The sequence below is a fragment of the Epinephelus lanceolatus genome, chromosome 16 (assembly GCF_041903045.1).
Source record: "Epinephelus lanceolatus isolate andai-2023 chromosome 16, ASM4190304v1, whole genome shotgun sequence".
NCBI classification, from domain to species: domain Eukaryota; kingdom Metazoa; phylum Chordata; class Actinopteri; order Perciformes; family Serranidae; genus Epinephelus; species Epinephelus lanceolatus.
The window spans coordinates 38,883,010-38,906,824 of record NC_135749.1 but is presented as its reverse complement, the minus strand read 5'-3'; the positions used below and the strand labels follow the sequence as shown (position 1 = coordinate 38,906,824).

The 23,815-nt window shown below is 39.2% G+C and overlaps 1 long non-coding RNA gene across 2 annotated transcripts in view; it reads left to right on the top strand.

Annotated features, from left to right (window-relative positions):
- The window catches only part of LOC117264136 (uncharacterized), a 217,419-nt gene extending 194,227 nt beyond the window's left edge, over positions 1-23,192 (top strand). For both annotated transcript variants that reach the window (XR_013493652.1, XR_013493651.1), the window contains one exon: positions 2,131-23,192. This is a non-coding gene — a long non-coding RNA (uncharacterized LOC117264136). The remainder of the gene's footprint in view (positions 1-2,130) is intronic.
- The last annotated feature ends 623 nt before the right edge of the window (positions 23,193-23,815 follow it).

The following is a 23,815-nucleotide window of genomic DNA, read 5'->3' as shown; positions in this document are numbered from 1 at the left end:
GCTCTGTTTACCGGCTACGCTGTCAGTCAGTGTGCAGGCTGGAGATTGGTGGAGCAGAGAGGGGAGGGGGGTCCCCACTTAGTATCGTAAATGAGTATGTGTGTAAAGTTATTAAGTGTGTCTGTTACGCCAGAAGAGTCAGAGTTTGGGATGGAGTGGAGTGTTACCGGAGTTTCTGGAGTGCTCAAATAAACGGGCCTTTTCCCCGAACGCTCCTCTGGTCTCCTGCTCGTGAGGGATCCATTACAATATCGTAACATGGCTTAGATTTCTAAATAAACATTTACCTCGTCGCTAGATAGACCTACTCCTGAAAAACTTGTGCACAAGGCTTTTTGTCCCTACGAGGCCACCGTCATTTACCTGACGGGAGGGGTGAGCGAGTGAGCCCTGCAATCTAGAATTTGACCACTGATGTCACTGTTTCCAATGGTTTTCAACCCATTTTACACACTGGGCCTTTAAGTGGGGAACACAGAACCCAGGAAACATAGATATGCTCCTGAAATATTTGTACAGTCAGTCTTGGCTTCATTTACACACATGCGCTCTCACACTGGGAATATAAAATAAAAAAGCAGTGCAAGTTAGCTAAACCCTGTGTTATGCTAACCACGTTACACACAAATAATTATAAGCACCGTCAACTTAACTAAAGGACGTGCTCAACCGATCGGGAGCTCCAGTCTTACAAAAGGTAACATACACAACCCCTTAGATATAAAATTAAGATAAATAATACAAAAAAATTCCGGAACTGATAACATGTGCACCTACCAGGGAGAAAGCGCAGCCAAACTGTTGCTATCTTCCAGGGTACACGACCCTAGTCTGCAGGGGTGTTGCATTCGCTGACCATAAAATAAATCAGTTTTAGTGAAAGTAATCAATAAAATAAAGCAGTGTGAGCCATGGCAAGTGGATGCTGTATATTAACTCCGTTACACTAACTTAACTTGGTTCTCCTTGTCACTGGAAAGTTAGCTGCAAACCTTGTGCTTGCACCTCTAACTTTCTGGTTAAGGTTTAGAGAGTCTGTGAGCAATGGTCTGAGCTTATTGGCAGCCCAGGAGAAAGAGGTCTGTCTCGGCCGGCCAAAGGCCCAGGAGCCAGAGGTGGTGTGAGCTGGTTGACAGCTCACGAGCAAGAAGAGGAAAGACTGTATGAAGGGAGTAGAAGTGTCCTTGAGCAAGCTGAAGTGTCCTTGAGCAAGTTACTGATCCCCCAAATTGCTCCCGATGATGCTTCCATCGGTGTGTGAGTGACTTAAAAAAAAACTAAGTAGCAGGTGGCACCTTGTATTGTAGTCTTGGCCACCAGTTTATGAATGTGTGTGTGAATGGGTGAATGTGACTCGTAGTGTAAAAAGCGCTTTGAGCAGTTGGATGACTAGAAAGGCGCTATACAAATGCAGATCCATTTACCATTTACCATGTATAATAAATGTTTGTGTGCCACAGAGCTTGTTTTTGGCAATTATCCAAAATCTAATGGAAAAATCTAACTGGTTTTTTGAGGAGCGAATCAGGGTGATGCTACTGACCTACAGAAAACCGTCATCCCCGAGAACTCTACTTATGTGGTTTGTTTACATGACGTAATACAAGTGCATATTTTATGTATCCAATGTGGACAGAGAGCTCTGATGTTAAATGATCCAACATGATGAAAGTGTGATGCCAGTTTGCTTTTGGGACACAGTGTCATTATGTTTCACTTACGAGCAGATGCTTGGTCAGGTGTATAAAATTTGTTATAGCCTTAAAATCATACCAGTTTGAAAAAAATTTCACACTGGTCCAACAATCCAACAGTCCACCAACAATCTTCCCGGGGGACCACAGGGCCGCTGGAGGCTCCAGTGTCACTGCGTGGCCTTTAGTTTGTGGTAATTTAATTAACATTGTGTGACAGATGCCTTAAAGAAATGCCTGTAATGGCAATTCTGTGCCTCCATCCTGTAGAGAAGATCAGATTTTAAGGCCTCTAGTATTTCAGTTTATCCTGCCTTGCCTTTAAGAGTTGAATTTTCATGGAAACTTCATCAACACTGAAGATAAAAACTAAATGTGCTTAAAGAGGCCGCAGAGCAGAACTAATGTTTTTTGTTGTATTTTTTTCTTCCAGCAGCAGTAGCAGCAGAGGGCCCTCAGGCGACCTGCAGAAACTCATGTGGTAATAGGTTTCCTCATGGTCGGAGGTCTCCTGTCAAGCCTCCTCACAGGGAGCTGAAAATCCCCTTGAGCAGAAATTGGTTTGAAGTCGCTGAAAAGAATCAGAGTGAAATGAAAGGCTGGTCTCCTCTGGGCCCCTTTCTGCAGGGAGGGAGGTTGAACACTGAAAGCACAGCATGGTTCACTTCCTGTCTGGATCCAGACACTGGAAAGCAGGGGGTGGGGGGGACATCAGTGCACACAACCCTGCGCTGTGACATCAAATGATAAGTTATTATTCTTTTGGATTTATTTCTGTTTTCAGAGGCTGAACATATTCATTATCTCAAAGAATTCTCAAATTGCCTTGAACATTATCATTTTGTGGCCCTTCTAGAATCCCCTCATGGCCCTGTCAGGGGCACTAGCCCTCAGATTGAACACCGTTGTCAGCCCCTCTTCTTCCCTGCAGTGTGGCAGAAAATGCTCCTCCTCCTTGCTGGAACCAAATCTTCACTGCGCTGGGTGAATCTTTAAAAGTATTGGAGGCTCTCCAGAGGGGTCCTCTCTGCAGGGAGGGTGACCGAACCACCGCCTGAAGGAAAGAAACGTTGACAGAAACAGAAAATGGATGATTTCTTTTCTTTACTTCTCTTCCCAAAGCAGAGGGAGACGGTTGTCCTCTCCTCTGCTGATTGAACTCAGCAGTATCAGATGGATCTGAAATCTCAACGATTGCAGTGGATGGATTTTTTTTTTTCGTTGAAAGCTTTTTTTCTTTTGGGGGGAGTTTAATAAAGATTTGGCGCCCTCTCCGGATCTCACGCGAGGCCTCCAAGACATCAGAGATGGAATATAAAAAAGGCCCAGCAGGACTTCTTCAGCGCTCAACTGAGGATCACTGAAGAGTTTGATTTCCACAACACAGATCAGTTTAAAAATCAGCCCATCGTGGTTCTCTCCAGTTCAGTGCTTCTAATTGTCCTGAGTTTTGTTTTCATGGTGTTTTATCTTTTCTTATGTATTTTTGTCAGTTGATGAGTCGCCTGCTGAGCTTCAGAAAGTGTCATGATTTTTGTTAGTGATGGAAAATTCACTCATTGAGAATCTCTGAAGTGAACAGTGGAGCTGAACATGGAATCACAGACTTTTTTATCTACAGACCTGATAAAAATCTTGGCTGTTGATATTTCAGTGTTTTGGAGCAAAATACATCCACATTTTGACAACATTTCAGGCTCTTTTGTTCGAATTTGTATTAAAAAATTTGCCAAAAAAGCTGCTTCCATATCTCACAAAAGCTCCAGACCTTTTATCCAAATCTAGTCAAATCCAACCTCATTTGTCCAAATTTGGATTAGAAAATTTAGCCCCAGATAGCCACTTAGCTCAAATTTTTCAAATTTGGACAAAATGTTACCCATTTTGTCTTTAAACCATCCACAGGTCCTGCCTCTTTCCTCCAAGTTTTTATTTTTATTTTTAAATTTGGTCAAGAAGCAGCTGTTTGCATCAGCCACCTCAGCTCACAGAGAATCCCTGTTTTAATGCAAATTTGGACACAAATCCAGCCCCTTTTGTCCTAATGTGGATAACAAAACATACCAGGAGCCGGTTGTTTGATCTGAGCTTCACCCAGGCTCTATCGTTTTTTTATTCATTCTAACTTTTACAGGAGGGGTTGAACTTTTGCCCAAATAAGGATTTAAAAAAATGCCAAAAAACTTTTTATCCACCCAAGCTTTGTCCTAATTAATATGCATTTCCCCAAGTTTGAACCAAGGTTCAGCCTTTTTTTTTTTTGGTTCAAATTTTGATTAGGAAAATCGCCTTTTTTTAATTGCCCAAAAAGTGGTTGCCTATGTTCCTACTCTAACTCCACTTAGGCTCTGCTCATTTTGTCCAGAATTTAGACTTAAAAGAAATCAAATTTGGACATAAAGGCATTCTGCAGAGGTTTGGGGGGACTGAATATGGTCAGGTGTGCAGGAATCACCACAGCTGACTGTAATGGCTAAGGCACCCATCATGTTTCCACGTTTTTATAGATTTTCTTGCTCTTCAGTCGTCCTCAGTTTGTGTGTTTGAGGCGAACTGAAATGTCTGAATGAAAGATCCTCCATCTTAAACTGGGAATGCAAAGTTGACTCTACACACACACACACACACACACACACACACACACACACACACACACAAACACACACATACACACACACACACACACACACACACACACACACAGACACACACACACACACACAGAGTTTGTACTTCTAGACTTGTCTCATTCCAAAAATGTACTCAAATCCAAAAATTCACATACTTTCCAGAAATGTCCTCAATTTTTTTTTTTAAATCCCCACTTCACTTAATGTCATTTTCCAAAGTATATCCTTTAGTGTCCAACAATTTCCTGACTTTTCAAAATGGTCCTTGCTTGCCAAATAGTCCTCGTTTTTAAAAAATGTTGTCTCCTTTAAAAAACATTTCTACTTTTGACTCCATAAAGGTCCTCACTTTAAAGACAGTTCCTCAATGTCCAAAAATGTCCTTTATGTTCAAATTGTTCTCATTTTCACATTCATGAAAGGTTGCTAATTTTCGATATTGTCCTCTCTTGCAAAAAAAAAAAAAAAAAACACCTTTACTTCTGAAAATGCAGTCTCTTTCAAAAAACGTTCTGAAATCCAAAGATCTGCATACTTTACAGAAATTTACTAAATTTTCCAAACTGGCCCTGCTTCTCTAAATGTCCTAACTTTGCAAAAAAAATTGTTACTTTTCAAAATGGTCCTTGCTTGCGAAATCAATCAATCAATTTTCAATCAATTTTATTTATAAAGCCCAATATCACAAATCACAATTTGCCTCACAGGGCTTTACAGCATACGACATCCCTCTGTCCTTTGGACCCTCACAGTGGATAAGGAAAAGCTCTCCAACAAAACCCCTTTAACGGGGGAAAAACGGTAGAAACCTCAGGAAGAGCAACTGAGGAGGGATCCCTCTTCCAGGACGGACAGACGTGCAATAGATGTCGTACAGAACAGATCAGCATAATAAATTAACAGTAATCCATATGACACAATGAGACAGAAAGAGAGACAGAGAGAGATGCAGGACAGATGGTAATGACAGTAGCTTACAGCTGGCTCCTGATCTACTTTTGGAGACTTTAGGGACCTAACCCTGCATTCTTAGAGCGCAGTGTTCTGGTGGGATAATATGGCACTATGAGCTCTCTAAGATATGACGGAGCCTGACCATTTAGAGCTTTTTAAGTGAACAGTAGGATTTTAAATTCAATTCTGGATTTTACAGGGAGCCAGTGCAGAGAAGCTAAAACAGGAGAAATATGATCACGTTTCTTAGTTCCTGTTAGTACACGTGCTGCTGCATTCTGAATTAGCTGGAGAGTTTTTAAAGACTATTAGAGCTACCTGATAATAGAGAGTTACAGTAATCCAGCCTAGAGGTAACAAAAGCGTGGACTAATTTTTCTGCATCTTTTCGGGTCAGGATAGGCCTAATTTTCGCAATATTACGCAGATGAAAAAATGCAGTCCGTGAGGTTTGTTTTAAATGAGAATTAAAAGACAAATCTTGGTCAAATATTACTCCGAGGTTTCTTACGGTAGTGCTAGAGGCCAGAGCAATGCCATCTAGAGAAACTATGTCATCAGATAAAGAGTCTCTAAGTTGTTTGGGGCCAAGAACAATAACTTCAGTTTTGTCTGAATTTAACATAAGGAAATTGGTGCTCATCCAGGTTTTTATGTCTTTAAGGCAGTTATGGAGTTTAGTTAATTGATTACTTTCTTCTGGCTTCATCGATAAATACAACTGTGTATCATCCGCATAACAATGGAAATTTACAGAGTGATTTCTAATGATGTTACCTAAAGGAAGCATATATAGAGTAAATAGGATTGGTCTGAGCACAGAACCTTGCGGAACTCCAAAACAAACTTCAGTACGTAAGGTTGATTAATCGTGAACATTAACAAACTGAAAACGATCAGATAAATAAGATTTAAACCAGCTTAGTGCAGAACCTTTAAGGCCAATTAAATGTTCCAGTCTCTGTAGCAGAATTTGATGGTCAATTGTGTCAAACGCCGCACTAAGATCTCATAAAACAAGTACAGAGACAAGTCCTTTGACTGAAGCAATCAAACGATTATTTGTAATTTTAACTAGTGATATCTCAGTGCTATGATGCACTCTAAATCCTGACTGAAATTCTTCAAATAAATTATTATCATGAAGAAGATCACACAGCTGGTCTGCGACTACTTTCTCAAGGATCTTTGAAAGAAAGGGAAGATTAGATATTGGTTTATAGTTGGCTAACACCTCTGGATCCAGGGTGGGCTTTTTTAGGACGACAGTCGTTCACTGGTAACCACACATCATGCCTAACGACTGTTGCTCACCAGTGGCCCCACTCACTCCTAATGACCGTCGTTCACTAGTGTGACTCACCTGACCCAAACAATGGTCCAGTGAAACTCCACTAATGAAGTATTGTCTTATGAGGGTGGTGGGTGTACACCTCCACAGAGGTTAAAAACCTGAGTCTTACTCCACTGTTTGTCAGACTAGTGAGGACTAGTCAGACTGATGCGTTGAGAACTGATGAAGCCGCTTGGATAAGAGGTGAAACGTCTTCTAGACAAAATCAAAGTCCAGTTGCCTACGATTTAATTGTTGCCAGAATGGAATTGACCTGGATAAATGAGAATATCCACAGATTTTTTAGGAGAGGTTTAATTACAGCTACCTTAAAAGACTGTGGTACATAGCCTGTTAATAAAGATATATTGATCATGTCTAATAAGTGAGTGTTCGCTAAATGTAAGACTTCCTTAAGTAGCCTAGTTGGGATGGGGTCTAAGAGACACGTTGATGATTTAGATGAAGAAATCAACCAAATAGTCCTCATTTTCTAAAACTGTCTTCACATTCCAAAAATGATGCTAGTGTTTTTATTCCTTAATCTTCCAAAATGTCCTCACTTTATGAAAATATTTCCTTTTCCCAAATTGATATCACTGAAACAAGATTTCTTTTTTAATTAAGTCTGCATTTTTTATGCTAAAACGTAGTCCACAATTTTCCTAAAACATCAACCTCATCACTTCACTACAGATCTCACCTTCTTGTGTTGACATTTGAAAAAAAAAGTTCTTTAAAATGTTCTCACTTTTCAAAATGTCCTCACTTTACTTTTTTTTAAATGTCATTCCAAATTATTTTTACTCTGAAAAATATTCCCACTTTACTTTCCCATACTTTTACAGAAATGTCCTCGCTTTCTACAATAAGTCCTTAATCTTCAAAAATGTCCTAACTTTTGAAAATGATCCTTGCTTTCCAAATTGTCCTCATTTTCAAAAACTGTCTTCACATTCCAAAAATTTGACTATTTTTTTGATAATGTCTTAACTTTCTGAATTTCTGAAAATATTCTTTTCCCAAATTGATTTCACTTTGAAAGAAGGAATATCCTAATTTTACAAAATGTCTTCATTTTCACGCAATTACCACATTTCTGAAAATGTTTTTTACTTTGGAAAAATATTTGCCCAAAATTTTGCATACTTTACAGAAATGTCTCCACTTTCTAAGTCTTCAAATTTTCACAACTTTTTATTTAGAATTGTAATTTTTCCCTACAAAGATGGAAGTGCAAAGTCACACTTTTGTGTTTGTTCCCCACAGCAGACACAGACACACACACACACACACACACACACAGTGATATACAGTATAAAAGTGTAACCACACCCACAGTACTGCCTTTGTATTCACGTGCATGTCTTGTAAGCGGACACACACAAACACACTGCTAAATGAAACATAATGCATCAGTGGACATACTTCCTGTCTTTGCACACACACACACACACACACACACACACACTCCCAGCAGCTCACTGCCGAATTGAACCTCCAACCAGCTTCACTTCCTCTCTCCACCCGTCCCATCATCCCACCTTTATTCCTTTTTTCATCTCCCTTCACATTCTCTTATCCTCATGGCTTCTCTCCCCTCAATCTATCTTTTTTAAATTTCATTTACATTCGCCGGCCTGTCAGGTGAAATACATTTGTGTTTCTGAAGCAAAGAAAGAAAGAAAAATACTCGATAAAGGCAGAAAGATCAATAAAGAGGAAGAGGTCTCACTCTGTCTTATCTCTTCAGTTCTTCTCTCGCTGAAAGAGCTAGAACTCTCATTACTCTGCTGTCAGCTGCTGCAGGTTGAGAGAGAAATCTGTGTCGAGGCTTTTATTTAAGTTGTAGGACAAGTGTGTATACCCAGTGTTACACTGTGGGGACAAAAATAGGTTTATACACCTACATTGTGGGGATACAGACTGGTTTTAAACCACCTTGTAGGGAAAGCTAAGGCAGTCTTTGGGGTTACATTACAGAGCTAAAGCGCTTATTAACATTTTTTTTAATCTACCATTGGCTGGTGCAGAAGGGGAAAGACATTTGTGTTGCGGCTTCGTTTTTTTTCCATACTGTGTGTGCAGTTTTATTTTCTATACACAGCGGCATTTCAGCCATTTCAGCTACAAATATTTAACTTTCTTATCCAGTTGGTTGAATGCTGGCTCCACTTCTTCATCAACAGGTTGAGATATGTTCATCTGAGCTTCAACAGCTTCATTAGTCCTGAATCTTAATGACTCTGCTGCTGTGTGTGTTAATGGGGCTTGTTTCCCCAGGATGACAGTGATGACTTTAATTATTACCTGCTTAAAGAGCACACAGGGACAGATGTAAACAGGATGTAGAGGGATGATCTGAATCCATCCTTCTGAATGTGAAGGCGAAAAAAAAAAACAGCTGGCTGGATCTGAACATAATTTTCCCATTTGTCGCTGTCTCTGTCTCTTTTCTTTCTAAAATCCATGAGACGATGGTGACAGAAAGACGGCAAGAAAATTTAGCGAAATCCATCAAGATAAACATGAGAGAGCAGCAAGAGATGAAGTGCAAAGAGAAAGCAAGACATCAATTAAGCCTCCACAGCTAAACACAGCAGGCAGAGCCGCAGGCCAACATCATCCAAGAGAAACATCAAAAAGACCTCATAAAGAGACAGCAAGCCGTTTTCCTTTATCCAGACAAACCTGGGAGGAAAATATACAGTTTAGAGACAAAAAAAAATGTGTCTCAGTAATCGTGAGCTGGCAGAGAGAACAATCAGACTGCAAATACACAAAACATGAGCCAGTAACAAGTAACAATAAATATATGACTATATGTGATTTTAGCTGGACCACCCAAATTGGGCAGATAACTAAAGTTATTCAATATTTTCTTATCTTCAGACAAAGAGTGTAGGAGATGTATCTTTTACCTGCTTGACAGTTTCGACTGTGACTCCGGTCTTCCTCAGAAGTGTCATCCGGTAAGAAAATACTGAACATTTTCAAAAAGAAGACAAAATGAACCTAATCAATCTAACTAAAGTTATGTAGAACAGAAACAAAGAGTCAGTCAAGATTACAGTATAAATTAACATTTTTTGTCATTTATTTTCCACATTATTGATATTAAGATTTCAACCCCTGACATTTCCTACTGAAATGTTTATTAGTAATGTAGCTGTATGAATGGAGAAATATTTTAAATCAGTAATTCAGTTGTTAATATTTAGTATAGTTTAATAGTTACAATTTTCTCCTTTATACCAAGGATAAAAGACAAAACACCTTTACCTTGTTTTGTCATCTTAAGAATACACAAATGAGTTTCTGTAAATCTGCAAACTATTAACCGTATGGGCCCGAACGACGCATTGGGCGTCCAAATTCACACCTGTTCTTCTCTATTGATTTTCTCCGCGACCTTGCATCGTAGCGAGAATCCACGCATCTCACGTGAAACAGCGAAATTGTAGCTTTCCGACTGCACTTGTCGGTAGTCCAGTGTTTTCATAACGAAAAAAATGATAAAAAGTTACACTAAAATCATGAATAACAGAGCTTTCATACAGCTCTGCACACACATTACTCTTAGATGGATTATTCGCGAATGCAGGCTCGCACAGAAATGCCACGCATATCACATGAAAGCGCAGGACTAGAGCTTTCCAGTGATACCACACACATCATTGTGCTGTCATCCCATCATGCTATGAATCCAGATTTATTGTCTACAAAATAAAAACCTAACGAATTTCTTCAAAATTCATTATACAGATCTTGTTATCAGTCACTTCATATAGTGAGGAATATCTTATCTTACCACGTCTTAGGCTTGCGTGTGTTTCTCCCTGTCTATCCACATTTGTAGTCCAGCTTTCAAGATGCAAATATCTTCATATTGTCCAGTTGACACTCCATCAAACTTTGTATGACAAGACCAGCCACTTCACCTTTGCGCACCCAGACAACTGCAGCCTAACTATGCATGCTGACAGGGCTGTAGTCACCATATACATTGAGGGGGATATGTGCCCCCCCCAATGCCCAAACTTTGTTTACTGGAAACAAAATGGCAAACATTATCTTGGAGGGCATCATTGCACTTGGTTGACTATTTTTCTATTATCTTAGATGTAAATATTGCATGTTTCTTTCAGATAAAACACATTTTTGATTTGTGAATGAGTCAATGGAATTTCTTGCAATAATGAAAAAATACTGGCAATCATTTTCCGCCTGGCACAAACCACATGTTTTGGACAGCTGTGAAGTGACAGAATGTCCCACCATCATGGTTCTTATATTGCCAGATTCCAGAGAGTCTCCCCTCTTCAGATATGGCAGAATATGTCATTTTCCAACTTGCTATGGTGAGATACATGTAAAAATGTAAGAATTTAGTCACACGGATTTGTTTTTTTCATTGATATAAAAATTAATATAAAATACAGGCACATAGAAGAACATGAAATGATGGCAAATCTGGTTAGCCCTGATTGACCTGAAAAAAACAAGATATAGCATATGTATCTAGCCTTTATAATGACTGTGATATGAGCTTAAAAGTAAAGGCAGTAAAAATACCCCAAAAACGCCTAGGGCCCATAGGGTTAATAAACTACTTTAATAAATCTACTGCCTCTCTATGTTGTTATGTCAAAATCTGGATTTTGAACACTTTCCCAGCCAGAGTATTATTTTGAAGTTGGCAGCCACCGCCAGCATTTTTGATCAAATTCACTAATCTTTCAAGACCCAGAGAATAATTTGTTCTATGAATATGACAAAAACAGTATGTACATCAAACTAAAGAAGTGACCTTCTTTTAAACACAATAAACCCATTTTATTCTATTGTATTCTATTCTTATATAGTCTGTCTATTCTTCTTTATTCTTACTTCATTCCTTTTTTATCAACACTTGAATTTGTGCATTTTCAAAAAAAAAAAGAAAAGAAATTCAGACTAAAAGCTGAGAATGCATTTTTGTGAAAGATAGTCATTTTCAAGTATAAAATTAATTTGACATCTACATTTATTGTTTTTTGCTTGTTTCCTTATGTCAATTTGAATTTTATAAATAATAATAATAATAATAATAATAATGATAATAATAGCCTCTTTGAGCTATGGCGGAACATGTTGAGTGTCAATATTGTCTTGTCTGTGTGTCACTGTCTCAAATTCTCGGCAATGATGGGAATAGTGTTAATATCAACAATTAAAGGTTGAGAATTGGGGGTAAAAGTAGAAACATTTCACTAGTTGACTTTGGCTATGGGTACGTGCACAAAATATTAAATTTTTTGCCCTTATTCCAAAAAAAAGACAATATTTCTAGGAAGTTGTTCACGTTGTTCCACAAATTGCGGTAAAAACCTCTGTTGAGATGCATATTCTGAATGTGTTGTATACATGTCCAAGGAATGGTAATAAAACCTGAATAATGCAGATATATCCCACATGTCGTAATGAAAAAGATTATAAGTTTGGAGAAAGACCTAATTCAGAAAATCCAATTGAAAATGCTATCTTGTAACCCACATCAAATTCAGAATACGGTCATATTCAGAGTAATGGTGGAATGGTACGTACTGTCTTGTTACCAAGTATAAAAGCTGAAAGAACTCTATCTTTTCTCATGATTATAATTTATGTTTTGTGGTCAAAAGTGGTTTTTTTTGTTAATTAATTTATCTTACAAAGTCATAAAGTAACTTTTTTTCAGTTTGTGAAAAACAAAAGTTAAACTTTATCATCAACATTTTTACGGGAAGAATTTTATTTCAACTTATGGTGCTGTCAGATCTAGAGTTGTCTTGCTTTGGTCTGAATCAGGGACTAATTTTGTCACAAAGTTGAATAATTGCCTAGAGTTGATTCATGTTCTCATGATAGCATTTGATGATGGACCAGATAAAATGCCTTGCACGAGAAAGCTGCTTTTGATTTGACAGAATTTCCATGCAGGAAAAATCCAGGAAATAAGCAAAACGTTGAAGAAGAGTACACTTGCAAGTTAATGTGACATTTTCTAATGTCACAATGGAGGGACAACTATGCAGGTTGATTTTAGCGGTGGTCATCGTGTACTATATTGCTTGCATTGTTCATTTTAGTCAAACCATACAGTTTGAAAATGAGGCGTGGCTCCAAGTACAAAACAATGTTTTGATGCATTGGATGCCCCAAATGCGCATAGGCAGTACAGGAGGAGGCGCACAATAATAATACTCCAGGACAGTAACATGCTCATGCTTGTTTAACCCATGGCGTGCATCCATGTGCAGTTGCTGTGTTCACACCTGCCCAAATGAACCGCACTTAGGGGGCAAAAAAATTTGAATTCACTTGAACTGAACCAAATAGTGCAGATGTGAAAGCACCCTCAAACATTAAAGGTGCAGTTTGGAGGATTTAAGGAAATATGTTGGCAAAAATGGGATATAATGTTATAAAGATGTTTTTTATTGTATTGTATAATCACCCTAAAATAAGAATCATTGTGTCACAGTTACCCCGAAATAAGTTGTTTATATCCACATACAATCAATCAGTCAATTCAGTTTATTGTCATTCTCTATATACAGCAGCATAAAGTAAGCGCTCCGTAAAGTAACCGCTCCGGTCCACTCCATCATAAATTTTATCCCGCTCCACTCGCTCACCACTCCGCTCAAAAAAACTGCGCCGTACTACCCTAACCTGTAATCTTCTATTCACAAATAAAACATGAGCTTGGTAGATTCTCCGGGGAAGCCCTCTCCCCTCTCCCCGCAGTTAGGGACCGTTCTCCACGGTACCGCTGCTTCTCTTCTCAGTTTCTTTTCTGAAGTACACAGTAAACTCCATAGTTTTTAAAGAAAATAGTGTGGGTGTGAGCAGGTGCAAAGATGCATTCTGGGTGGGGCATGAGCGACCGGAGCAAAATTGGAGCGAGAGATAAGGCTCCGCTCCACCTTTTAAAAAAAATAGCCGCTCCTTGCTCAACACAAAATCCTTCAGCTCCCCGCTCAGCTCCGCTCCGCTCACATGCTCTGCTGCATAACAATTAAAATTAGTTTCAGAGTATATTAAAACCAAATGTATATTAAAAATATATGTAAAGGATAATACAAAGCAGGACCTATTTCATGGAGACCACCAAGTTTCTACAGTAGGCCTGAATAGACAAACCAAACACTGGCTACACACTTGTTCACACTTTGCACATGGGATAATTTTTAGTTGGTTGCAGTCTACAACCTCACAATTAGATGTCACTGAATCCTACACACTATACATTAATGTATTCCATTCTTTATTCAAGAACAGTTTCTGATATGAAAAATTGAAATTGCTGACATCAAAACATTAACCTTAATTAAAACTGCAAATCAGGCATTCAAATCATTTTAAAATTACCAATACACTGTAAAAAGAAACTGGATGTTTCAGCTTTATAAAGTCAGTGTCTGGGCTGCCTTGAAATTTTAAGCTGACTGAATTTGAGAGGACAAGTTAAGATAATTTTATCATCACTTAAATACATTAGCTAAGTAAACTAAAGGATTTAAGTACAATTAAGTACGATCAAGTTTACTGAATGAGAAAAGTTTGTTTTGAATAATTACAAAATTATCTCAAGTTGTCTTGTCAAATCAAATCGACTTAAAATTTGAAGGCTGCCCAGAAACGTAACTTCTTTTTTCTTTTTACTGTGTAGTTAAATTTTCCCCCAGTTTTCCCCATCCTTGATATAAAGGAGAAAATAATAAAGTTTTTTTTGTGTTTTGTTTTTGTTAATGTTTTGTAATCTCAGGTACGTAGGATTGTTTTGTTAAAAAAAAAAATTAGTTTTGAAAAAAAAAAATACATTTAGTCTTGTCCACTTGCCGAAAAAGGAGAAGAGGAAGGTGTGAGGAAAGTGTGTCCATAGGCAGAGAGAGAAGGGGAAAGGCAAAAGTCTAGAACTAAGAGTAGGGGCTTTGAATGTTGGGACTATGACAGGGAAAGCTAGAGAGTTGGCTGACATGATGCAGAGAAGGAAGGTGGATATACTGTGTGTTCAGGAGGCCAGGTGGAAAGGTAGCAAGGCTAGAAGCTTAGGGGCAGGGTTCAAGCTGTTTTATCATGGCGTGGATGGGAAGATAAATGGAGTAGGAGTTATCCTGAAGGAGGGGTTTTTTAGGAATGTTCTGGAGGTGAAAAGAGTGTCAGATAGGATGATGAGTCTGAAGCTAGAAATTGAAGGTGTGATGTTCAGTGTTGTCAGTGGTTATGCCCCACAGGTAGGATGTGAGTTAGAAGAGAAGGAGAAATTCTGGAGTGAGTTAGATGAAGTGATGCAGAACATCCCTAGAGTTCAGAGAGGCGATTGGTGCAGACTTCAATGGACATGTCGGGGCAGGGAACAGAGGGGATGAGGAAATGATGGGGAGGTTTGGTATCCAGGACAGGAACGCAGAAGGACAGATGGTGGTAGACTTTGCAAAAAGGATGGAAATGGCTGTCGTGAATACTTTCTTCCAGAAGAGGCAGGATCAAAGGGTGACTTATAAGAGCGGAGGTAGGAGCACACAGGTGGACTACATCTTGTGTAGACGATGTAATCTGAAGGAGATCAGTGACTGCAAAGTCATGGTAGGTGAGAGTGTAGCCAGACAGCATAGGATGGTGGTGTGTAGGATAACTCTGGTAGTGAGGAAGATGAAGAGGACAAAGGTAGAGCAGAGGACGAAGTAGTGGAAGCTGAAAAAGGAAGAGGGTTGTGTGGTTTTCAGGGAGGAGTTGAGACAGGCTCTGGGTGGCCAGGAGGTGCTCCCAAATGACTGGACAACTACAGCTAATGTTATCAGAGAGACAGGTAGGAGAGTACTTGGTGTGTTATCTGGAAGGAAAGGAGATAAGGAGACCTGGTGGTGGAATGAAGAAGTATGGGGAGATTCAGCGTAAGGTGAAGGTAGAGGTGGCAAAGGCCAAACAAAGGGCATACAACGACTTGTATGATAGGTTGGATAGTAAGGAGGGAGTGACTGATTTATACAGGTTAGCAAGGCAAAGAGATAGCGATAGGAAGGACATGCAGCAGGTTAGGGTGATTAAGGATAGAGAGGGAAATGTATTGACAGGTGCCACAAGTGTGATGGGAAGATGGAAAGAGTACTTTAAAGAGTTGATGAATGAGGAAAATGAGAGAGAACAAAGAGCAGAAGAGGTGACCATTGTGGAGCAGGAAGTAGCAGAGATTAGTGAGGATGAAGTGAGGAGGGCATTGAAGAGGATGAAGAGCAGAAAGGCAGTTGGTCCCGATGATATACCTGTGGAGGTATGGAAGTGTCTAGAAGAGGTGGCAGTTTTTGACTATGTTTTTCAACAAGGTCTTAGAGAGTGAGAGGATGCCTGAGGAATGGAGGAGAAGTGTGCTGGTCCTGATTTCTAAGAACAAGGGAGATGTGCAGAGTTGTGGCAACTAAAGAGGGACAAGGTTGATGAGCCATACAATGAAGCTATTGGAAAGAGTAGTGGAAACTAGACTAAGAGCAGAAGTGAGCATCTGTGAGCAGCAGTGTGGTTTCATGCCAAGAAAAAGTACTGCAGACGCAGTATTTGCTTTGAAGATGCTGATGGTACAGAGAAAGTCAGAGGGAACTACTTTGTGTCTTTGTAGATCTAGAGAAAGCATATGACAGGGTGCTGAGAGAGGAGCTGTGGTATTGTATGAGAAAGTCTGGAGTGGCAGAGAAGTATGTTAGAGTGGTGCAGGACATGTATGAGAGCTGTAGGACAGTGGTGAGGTGTGCTGTAGGTGTGACAGAGGAGTTTAAGGTGGAAGTGGGACTGCATCAAGGATCAGCTCTGAGCCCCTTCTTGTTTGCTATGGTGATGGACAGGTTGACAGATGAGGTTAGACAGGAATGTCCATGGACTATGATGTTTGCAGATGACATTGTGATCTGTAGTGAGAGCAGGGAGCAGGTGGAGGAAAATCTAGAGAGGTGGAGGAATGCCCTGGTAAGGAGAAGAATGAAGGTTAATCATAGCAAGACAGAATACATGTGTGTGAATGAGAAGGACCCAAGTGGAACGGTGAGGTTACAGGGAGTAGAAATAAATAAGGTTGAGGATTATAAGTACTTAGAGTCAACAGTCCAGAGCAACGGAGAGTGTGGAAAAGAGGTAAAAAAAAACGTGTGCAAGCAGGTTGGAAAGGGTGGAGAAAAGTGTCAGGCGTGATGTGTGATAGAAGAGTACCAGCAAGATTTAAAGGAAAGGTGTGCAAGAAGGTGGTGAGACCAGTGATGTTGTTTGGTTTAGAGACAGTGGCACTGAGGAAAAGACAGGAGGCAGATCTGAAGGTAGCAGAGATGAAGATGTTGAGGTTCTCTTTGGGAGTGACGAGGATGGACAGGATCAGGAATGAGTACATCAGAGGGACAGCTCATGTTAGATGTTTTGGAGATAAAGTCAGAGAGGCCAGACCAAGATGGTTTGGACATGTTCAGAGGAGTGATAGTGAATATATTGATAGAAGGATGCTGAGGTTGGAACTGCCAGGCAAGAGTCCTAGAGGAAGATCAAAGAGGAGATTTATGGATGTCGTGAAAGAAGACATGAAGTCAGCTGGTATGAGAGAAGAGTATGCAGAGGATAGGGTAAGATGGAGGCAGATGATTCGCTATGGCGACCCCTAAAGGGAACAGCCGAAAGAAGAAGATTTAGTCTTGTCCACTCTGACCTTCCACACTTTTCTGGAACTCATCAATTTATTTCTTTCAGATAAGAAACAATCAGTCTAATATAATCTTAGACTTTTATAGGAAGATGCTCATATCTTTGTTGATTTAAATTCATTATGTCTCCAAGTGCAAACTGACTTTTTGAAACCCAAGCAGCTTGTTGTTGAAACAATGCATTCACTTATCTCATTTCTTATTCCGGTTTCAGCAGAAGTTTGTGTGTTTGTTCATCTGAGCCTTCATCTGATCCCTTTAATTCTGCTGTCTGCCTTTCAGCCATCTGCATCCTGCTCTTCTTCCTCCTCCTCCTCCTCCTCCTCCTCCTTGCCTGTCCGCCTTCCCTCTGCTTACTCATCCCCTTGATCGCTTTCCGCCTCCTCTTCATCATCCTGTCTTCCTCCCACACCTTCATCTTTCCTCCTCTGTCTCATCTTAAAGTTCACTTCAGCCTCTCTCTCCTCCTCCTCCTCTTCTTCCTCCTTGCCTTACACTAAGCCTGTTTACATAGGATTAGAAACTCCAGCAGCTCTGTTGCTGCTGTTTTTTTACCCTTTAAGGGAGTCGGGCTTTTCTGGTTTCTGGTGTGTTTTCTTGTGTTTGTTTGTGTTAAATTTTGTGAACTGCTGAACTTTGCCTTCGAGCTGCTGGTTTACTCAAACTGTTTGTTTTTCTTTATACTGTACTTGAAGGGAAAATCCAACCTCAGTCATGGATGGATTACTGAACGGGCCTACTGGATTCAGGATCAAAGGGCCCCTGGGAGTCCTAAGGAAACTTGTTTTTGCCTAAAAATTTGGGCTGTTAGGTCATAAAGGTGACATAACATGATGCAATGCATGATGTCAGTGTTTGGTCATCAGAGAGAAAATGTTCATGTTCATCACTAGCTCTGTTTTGTGTGTGTCTGTGTGTGTTTTGAAAGGGTGGATTTTTCCTTGAAGTACTTCCTGTTGAATATGTGTCTGCCCTGAAACTGTGAAGTCTCTAGTTTTAAAGGCATTCTTAACAACCAACTGCACCTGTTTTTTATGGTCTGTTCTGTATTGTGGCTTTGAGAAAGTGTCACAGAAACAAACAATCACCATCGTAAATTTCAGCTCAATGTTTATCTGGGTTTCGTATGAATCGCACGTCCTTCTCTCTCTGCTGTGTTCAATTTTTTGGTGACAACAGGTGAAGTGAAAACACACAAACTAGATAGTTGGAACACCATCTGTGTTGTTTTCTTAGTCTTTGCACTGTTAATGTCGTGTTTTATGAATGCAAAGAATTCAAGTAAGCACTTGAACTTTTTTATTTTGGTGTCTTTTTTTTTCTTCGGGCTCTCAAAACAAACAGGAAAACAACAGTTTAAACAAGTCATACGAGGAAGCAAATACACATCAGAGTCAAAGCCAGAAGAAATTTTAACACCACTCAAATCAAAGCATTGAAACCTTTTAATTTGAAGATCACATTGATGGACACTTTTTTTTTCTTTCTGAATTGTCAAACCAAAAATGTTTAATTAATGTTATGTAAAATAACATTAAAAATCAAAATGTTCATTAGATGCAAATCATTACAGGAAGAAATTAAAATGCGTGTAATTGTTTGTAATATAGCCTACACTCACCAAAACTTTTAATGTTGGAACTGCAAAACATTTTTTTTTTTTTAAACATCTAAATTTTGAAGTTTGACATTTAATACAACCTTTAAAACACGAAACTTAGAGATGTGGTTTTCAAAATATAATATTTCAGTGCTGTGGATTTGATTTCAGCATGCATTTCCATTTTAAGTTTCAAAACCATCTGAATCAATCATCTGAATTTCAAAACAAAATTAAAAAATCCAAATTGTAGTTTTCAAGGTATGAAAAATTCAATGCAGTTACTTCAGTGGTTTTAAAATATATTAACAACTTATTTCCTGTATTAACTGTGAAATGCGGTAAATTAAGACCAGGGGCCTCATGTACAAAGACTTGCGTGGATTTCCTACTGAAACATGCCGTACGCTTAAATCCAGAAAATGTCGTACACACAAAAACATCCAGATGTATGAATCTATGCGTATGCATGAATCCAAGCACATTTCTTTGTAAAGGTGAGGCGGATTAAGAAATTTCACAATTTACGCACTGGTTTATTGACATGAGTACTTTACACACAGAGACAATCAGGGGCTTGTTAGAAAGCTCTGAAGCTGTAGTTTAACCAGCAACAAACAGCAAGTCACTAACTTTAACCACTGACTAGTACTGATGCTGTGAAGACAGGATAATATTTGGAGGCGCACATGCTCAATGCGCATCAGGGGGATTAATATTAGGACAATTAAACGAATAAATTATTTACTCACCAAGAAGCCACCCATCGCGCACAGAGCCAGCTAGTAGTCTGTTCCCAACCACGCTGTTACTCAGAATGTATGAATTGTGCGCTGAACCAGGCCACCTCGCCACAGTGTTGGTTAATTGCATTTGCGCATCACATATAATCTGTACATTGATCGAATGAAAATGCTTCCTGTTGAAACAAATTCATTCTGTGATGGCGCTTTTATAGCAATGTGTATGCAGTTGATAGCTCCCATTACAGTAGGAAAACTGGCTGTCGCTGCAAATTGCGCTTTAATGTTGGCCTGTTCAGCTGCATTGTATGGGAATGTGATATACCTGGCTGACATGCGGATAATGCCATCCCACACAGCTGGCATGGCTCGGCTCAGGGTCGACTGGCCAGCTCCCTCTGGAATGCTCCTGTTGCTAGGAACCCCATTGTGATCAGCACCTGTATGGATACAGGCAGCGCATGGCTCCTCGCCGTGTCGCGCTCCAAGGTCGGCCGCAACTCTGCGCACAGTTCCAGGAGGATTGCCCTTGGGAACCTAAAGCAGCTGATGAGCCAGTTGTCACAATGTCTTCTAATAGTGCTAAAGCAGCCATTGTTGTTAACGGTATTTTCTGCACCACTTTGTGCATGCTTTTATATCCACTCATCTAATTGCAAACACGTGGGTGTGTTCATTGCTCATCAGTGTAAATTGTTCATGTGTCTCTGATGTGCACATCACTCTGAGGACTAATTGTTTTCACATTTATTTATTGTAACAGTTTCCCAGCATCACCTCTAAGTGTCGCCAAAGGTTCAACAGCTGTAGAAATGTGTATACGCCAGCCATGAAGTTGACGTGAGGCACTGCACATTTCCACGGTCATTTCACTCTTGTGTAGAGGAACAGCCTCTCTGGACTTCTCTTGACCAGTATTATCAATGAACAAAACCCGCCAGACCACTGGGGGGTCAAATGTTTAGGACTCACCCTTGTATCACCCTGACCAGACAAAAACTTCTTTCAGCCATCCTTAAGCCAAAAGGAAGTAAAAAAGTCACTTGGGATCCCTCAAGTTTCAGATACCATCTTAAAGTATCCAGCCTTGGGGCAAAACGGGTGATGAACGACCCACTAGTTGTCTAAGACAATGCTTCTTCTTTTCCATCACATCCTGTCCCTTCCTGTCACCCTGGGGAAATCACGCCCTCCCCTGTCTTACCAAATGTTCTGTGTGACAGAACTGAAATGTCTGTTGGAAGTGAAATTATGCATTTTATCCATTTGGAGTTGTAGATATATAATTGGGGTTCATTAATCAACTTGTTTGCATGAATATGTGCTTCCTCATTTTGTTTTTCATTATATGTCACAACTAAAGGTTGTTTTCAATTGTATTCATTTTAATTGGATGTTAAGAACCGATTTTGACCATAATGAGAAGAGTATGTGCCTATCGCGCATAACATGTCAAAAAAATATGTCAGAGATATATATATATATATATATATATATATATATATATATACATATACATATATATATATATATATACATATACATATATATATATATATATATATATATATATATATATATATGGTGTAATAATAAGCATTAAGTTTCTTTTGAAATAAAGTAATCAGCCTGTTTTACAACTAAGAAGACCGCCTTATCAGATCCGCCCACTTTGGCCGGTTAAAAACATGTGTGATCTGGTGCGCTGTCTCTGCTCTACTCTTTTGTGTGTCTCTTGTCCCTCTCTTTCGTTCTCTTCTTCTTAATTTTTCTTTTGTTTCTTCTTTTTCGTATCTTAGCCTCTTTCGTATTTATGTTTTAGTTACACTTTTATACTCTCACGATCAAAGTTATTTTAAACTTTTTTTTGCTTATCCAGTTTTCTTGTATCTCAAGTTTTTTTTCAACATTTTTATGCGCGTTCATAATAACTTTGATAACAATATCGAACGGCCAACGATATTGTTTCCACCATTATTATAAGCAAGAAATTATAACAAAGTAGACAAGTGCCTTTTTCAACCTGCCTCTTCAACCAAAGATTCATCAAACCCAGCGACTGCCAGCCACTTGCCACAGTGGTCCTTGTGCCAAACCCAAAGGCTTTCTGCAGCATAAGGAAAACGATGTGGGGGTACCCACAAGACTTCACAGACTCAACCGCTCCCCCCACTACCATGCGCCAGCTGGTTTCATTCTACTGGAAAGTCTGGGAGTTACAAAGTGAAAGTTCGGGGCCCCAGGAGAAACATCTGCATAATTCACTGCTAAGAAGGGAGGCAACGAACTCCCCTCACAGGTGACCCGCTGGGCAGTGGTAAGAGCTGATGTCAAATAGGAGATTTAATTATCTTAATCTTAATCTAGGACTCCTTAGATAAATATTTTGCGCATTCCTCCATCCATCCATCCATCCATCCATCCATCCATCTTCTAACCACTTCATCCTCTTGAGGGTCGCGGGGGGGCTGGAGCCTATCCCAGCTGACATTGGGCGAGAGGCAGGGTACACCCTGGACAGGTCGCCAGACTATCACAGGGCTGACAGATAGACAATCATTCACGCTCACATTCACACCTATGGACAATTTAGAGTTATCAATTAACCTAATCCCCAATCTGCATGTCTTTGGACTGTGGCATTCCCAATTTATCTTAACATACTCTCTCACTATTGACAAATTAAATAACCCACACAAGTGTTACTTCTTATTTTAATCCATTTATACATACTGTTGATTTTGTGTTATTTCATATTATTTCATATTATTATTTCATTGTGTTATCCTCATTCATTTATTCAGTTGTTACCCATTTAGCTTAAATAAATTTTCATTTATCGCCAAGTCATTGTCTGTGGATATTTCTTTGAGCAGGAATTAAGATCACTGTATGGAGAATTCATAACCCAGATATTGAGATTGATTCATTATTGATAAGCGTGCTGACGAATTAATAATTGGTTCACGGAGTTATTAATTTGATTAGTCACTTCTCTCATTAGGAGGATGGTGCCCCAAACTTCATTACGAGTGCAAACATTCTCAAAAAGGTATTTCCCCTACACTTGATACATCTGAACTTTGCCGTGGAAAAGGATGTACGCCACATTTTTGTGCGTACGCACCCTTTGTACATGAGGCCCCAGATGATTTTGTTTCAGATGTCAGACATCACACAGCTAGGTTTTTTTCCCTCTATTTCTCGGTGTAGTGCAGATTTCTTTGCTCTCTGTTTTTTCGTTTGTTTGTTTGTTTGTTTTACAGCGAAAATGACATGCAGATCTCCTTGCTTTTTGTTTTCTTACAGTGTAAATGGTGTGCAGATTTTCTTTGCTTTATCTTTTTTACAGTGTAGATGATGTGCAGGTTGTGTGTATCAGTGTGTGATCAGAGCTCCTCTATATTTTCTAAGTGATTGAAAGTTGCTGTGTCTAAACTGAAGCATAGATTTCTCTTCCTGCCTTCTGTCTGAGCTCTTTTATGAGTCTGCACTCTTGTTTTATAAAGAAATAAAACTTTCTCCTGGACCAAAACTTGTTTTAGATGTGTGCTTTTTTTCAGCATGTGACCAATTTCAGAAGCTTTTTCTTTTCCTTCCCATTAACAAAAACTCACATTACTCTGCTCTGATGGCTTTTATTAACACTGTTCATTTGATAAACATAACTGTAACATATGTTGTAATAAATTATAATTAATAAAATTGAATAAGTTATATCCAGTCACAAAAAAGTATGTAATTCATTGATTACTTGAGCAAAAAACATTTCTGCACATACGTGAATTAATCTCATGTAAAATACTGTTTAGTTAAATCACATGTCAGTATGTGTTTAACATTTTATCATTTGAATTCATAACGTGAAATGACCAACTATCACACATACAACATAACCATGTGATTTTGTTGTTATTGCTGATGTTTAAAAGGATTTTATACATATTTGATTCTTGAGTTTTTATGCTTCCATGCAGGTGATATCCGCGGCCAGAGGCATTATATATATCTGTATTATGTATATAATCTGTCCTTAGGTACGTGAGTAGGTTGTCCCGTTCTTGTGAAGGCAGATCCCTAGAACTTTGGCACAAATATTCAGTTGGATTGAACAAAGAACTGAACTCTCATTTTCCTGAACTGCAATGTCTCAAGAAC